Source organism: Arachis hypogaea, chromosome 11 (assembly GCF_003086295.3).
Source record: "Arachis hypogaea cultivar Tifrunner chromosome 11, arahy.Tifrunner.gnm2.J5K5, whole genome shotgun sequence".
In the NCBI taxonomy this organism is placed as follows: domain Eukaryota; kingdom Viridiplantae; phylum Streptophyta; class Magnoliopsida; order Fabales; family Fabaceae; genus Arachis; species Arachis hypogaea.
Window position 1 is genome coordinate 50,338,800 of NC_092046.1, and position 3,856 is coordinate 50,342,655.

Below are 3,856 nucleotides of genomic sequence, written 5' to 3' on the forward strand. Positions count from 1 at the left end.
TCCAGTATTACCACCGGATACATAAATGCCACAGACACATAATTGGGTGAACCTTTTCAGATTGTGACTCAGCTTTGCTAAAGTCCCCAATTAGAGGTGTCCAGGGTTCTTAAGCACACTCTTCTTTTGCTTTGGACCTTGACTTTAGCCGCTCAGTCTCAAGTTTTCACTTGACACCTTCACGCCACAAGCACATGGTTAGGGACAGCTTGGTTTAGCCGCTTAGGCCAGGATTTTATTCCTTTAGGCCCTCCTATCGACTGATGCTCAAAGCCTTGTGATCCTTTTTATTACCCTTGCCTTTTGGTTTTAAGGGTTACTGGCTTTTTGCTCTTGCCTTTTGGTTTTAAGAGCTTTGGCTTTTTCTGCTTGCTTTTTCTCTCTTTTTTTTTTTCGCCATTTTTTTCTGCAATTTTTGTTTTTTTGCTGCTTTTTCTTGCTTCAAGAATCATTTTTATGATTTTTCAGATTATCAAATAACATGTCTCCTTGTCATCATTCTTTCAAGAGCCAACATATTTAACATTCTTAAACAACAACTTCAAAAGACATATGCACTGTTCAAGCATTCATTCAGAAAACAAGAAGCATTGTCACCACATCAATATAATTAAACTAAGTTCAAGGATAAATTCGAAACTCATGTACTTCTTGTTCTTTTGAATTAAAACAGTTTTCATTTAAGAGAGGTGATGGATTCATAGGACATTTATAACTTTAAGACAAAGTTACTAAATACTAATGATCATGTAATAAGACACAAACATGGATAATCACTTAGCATAAAGAAAACAAAAAACAGAGAATGTAAGAACAAGGATTGAGTCCACCTTAGTGATGGTAGCGTTTCCTTCTTGAGGAACCAATGATGTCCTTGAGCTCTTCTATGTCTCTTCCTTGTCTTTGTTGCTCCTCCCTCATTGCTTTTTGATCTTCTCTAATTTCGTGAAGGATGATGGAGTGCTCTTGATGTTCCACCCTTAGTTGTCCCATGTTGGAACTTAATTCTCCTAGGGAGGTGTTGATTTACTCCCAAAAATTTTGTGGAGGAAAGTGCATCCCTTTAGGTATCTCAGGGGTTTCTTGATGATGAGCTTCTTCATGTGCCTGTTGAGATCCATGAATGTGCTCTCTTGTTTGCTCCATCCTTTTCTTAGTGATGGGCTTGTGAGATGAATCTTTCCATCTCCCATGGCTCAGAGGTGGAAGCAATTGTCTTCCCTTTTCTCTTTCTTGAGGTTTCTCTAGCCTTAGGTGCCATTGATGGTTATGAAAAAACAAAAAAGCTATGCTTTTACCACACCAAACTTAGAATGTTGCTCACCCTCGAGCAAAAGAAGAAAGAATAGAAGAAGAAAGAAATGTTGAATTTTGAAGGTGGGTGGGTGTATGGATGTGAGTGGTAAATGGAAAACAGAAGGGATGACCATGAATGGAGAGAGGGATGGTGAGGTAGGTGGGGATCCTGTGAGGTCCACAGATCCTGAGGTGTCAAGGATTTACATCCCTGCACCAATTAGGCATGTAAAATGCCTTTGCATGCAATTCTGGCGTTTAAACGCTGAATTGATGCTTATTCTGGGCGTTCAGCGCCCAGATGCAGCATATTTCTGGCGTTGAACGCCAGCCAGATGCTTGTTTCTGGCGTTCAGCGCCAGCTCTTCTTCATTGCACATTTCTGGCGTCTGGACGCCAGGATGCTGCTTGTTTCTGGCATTCAACGCCAGAAACATGCTCTGTTCTGGCATTGAACGCCAGACAGATGCTCCTTACTAGCGTTTAAACGCCAGTGAGATCCTCCTCCAGGGTGTGATTTTTCTTCTGCTGTTTTTGATTCCGTTTTTAATTTTTATATTTATTTTGTGAATCCACATGATCATGAACCTAATAAAACATGAAATAACAATAGAAATAAATTAAAATTAGATAAATAAAAATTGGGTTGCCTCCCAACAAGCGCTTCTTTAATGTCAATAGCTTGACAGTGGGCTCTCATGGAGCCTCACAGATGTTCTGAGCATTGTTGAGACTCCCCAACACCAAACTTAGAGTTTGGATATGGGAGTTCAACACCAAACTTAGAGTTTGACTATGGGGGCTCTGGTTGACTCTGTTTTGAGAGAAGCTTACTGTGCCTCTTTCCCATGTTTACAGAAGGATGTCCTTGAGTTTTAAACTCAAGGGAGTCCTCATTCAATTGAAGGACTAATTCACCTCTGTCAACATTAATCACAGCTCTTGCTGTGGCTAGGAAGGGTCTTCCAAGGATGATAGATTCATCCTCATCCTTCCCAGTATCTAGAACTATGAAATCAGCAGGGATGTAAAGGCCTTCAACCTTTACTAACATGTCCTCTACTTGTCCATAAGCCTGTTTTCTTGAATTGTCTGCCATCTCTAATGAGATTTTAGCAGCTTGCACCCCATAGATTCCCATTTTTTCTATTACAGAGAGGGGCATGAGGTTTATCCCTGACCCAAGGTCACATAGAGCCTTCTCAAAGGTCATGGTGCCTATGGTACAAGGTATTAAGAACTTTCCAGGATCTTGTTTTTTCTGAGGCAATGTCAGTTGATCCAGATCACTCAGTTCATTAGTGAACAAGGGAGGTTCATCTTCCCAAGTCTCAACACCAAATAATTTGACATTCAGCTTCATGATTGCACCAAGGTACTTGGTAACTTGCTCTTCAGTAACATCCTCATTCTCTTCAGAAGAAGAATACTCATCAGAGCTCATGAATGGCATAAGGAGGTTTAATGGAATCTCTATGGTCTCTAGATGAGCCTTAGATTCCTTTGGTTCCTCAGAGGGAAACTCCTTACTGATCACTGGACGTCCCAGGAGGTCTTCCTCCTTAGGATTCACGTCCTCCCCTTCCTTTTTGGATTCGGCCATGATGGTTATATCAATGGCCTTGCACTCTCCTTTTGGATTTTCTTCTGTATTGCTTGGGAGAGGACTAGGAGGGGTTTCAGTGATCCTTTTACTCAGCTGGCCCACTTGTGCTTCCAAATTTCTAATGGAGGACCTTGTTTCATTCATGAAACTCACAGTGGCCTTAGATAGATCAGAAACTAAGTTTGCTAAATTAGAAGTATTTTGTTCAGAGTTCTTTGTCTGTTGCTAAGTGGATGATGGAAAAGGCTTGCTATTGCTAAACCTGTTTCTTCCACCATTATTAAAGCCTTGTTGAGGCTTTTGATCCTTCCATGAGAGATTTGGGTGATTTCTCCATGAGGGGTTATAGGTGTTTCCATATGGTTCACCCATGTAGTTCACCTCTGCCATTGTAGGGTTCTCAGGATCATAAGCTTCTTCTTCAAAAGCTACCTCTTGAGTACTGTTGGATGCAGCTTGCATTCCATTCAGACTCTGAGAAATCATATTGACTTGCTGAGTCAATATTTTGTTCTGAGCTAATATGGCATTCAGAGTATCAATTTCAAGAACTCCCTTCTTCTGAGGCGTCCCATTACTCACAGGATTCCTCTTAGAAGTGTACATGAACTAGTTATTAGTAACCATGTCAATAAGTTCTTGAGCTTCTGCAGGCGTTTTCTTTAGGTGAATGGATCCACCTGCAGAAGTATCCAATGACTTTTTAGCTAATTCAGATAGACCATCATAGAATATATCCAGGATGGTCCATTCTGAAAGCATGTCAGAAGGACACTTTTTGGTCAGTTCCTTGTATCTCTCCCAAGCTTCATAGAGGGATTCACCTTCTTTCTGTCTGAAGGTTTGAACATCCACTCTAAGCTTGCTCAGCTTTTGAGGAGGAAAGAACTTGGCTAAGAAAGCCTTGACCAGCTTATCCCAAGAGTTCAGGCTATCCTTAGGTTGAAAGTCCAA

At 40.9% G+C, this 3,856-nt stretch overlaps 1 non-coding gene across 1 annotated transcript; it reads left to right on the top strand.

Moving 5' to 3' along the window:
• Positions 1–3,658: 3,658 nt before the first annotated feature.
• LOC112725789 (small nucleolar RNA R71) lies at positions 3,659–3,766 on the top strand. Its single transcript, XR_003164872.1, has one exon. It is a non-coding gene; the product is annotated as a small nucleolar RNA R71 (small nucleolar RNA).
• Positions 3,767–3,856: the final 90 nt, after the last annotated feature.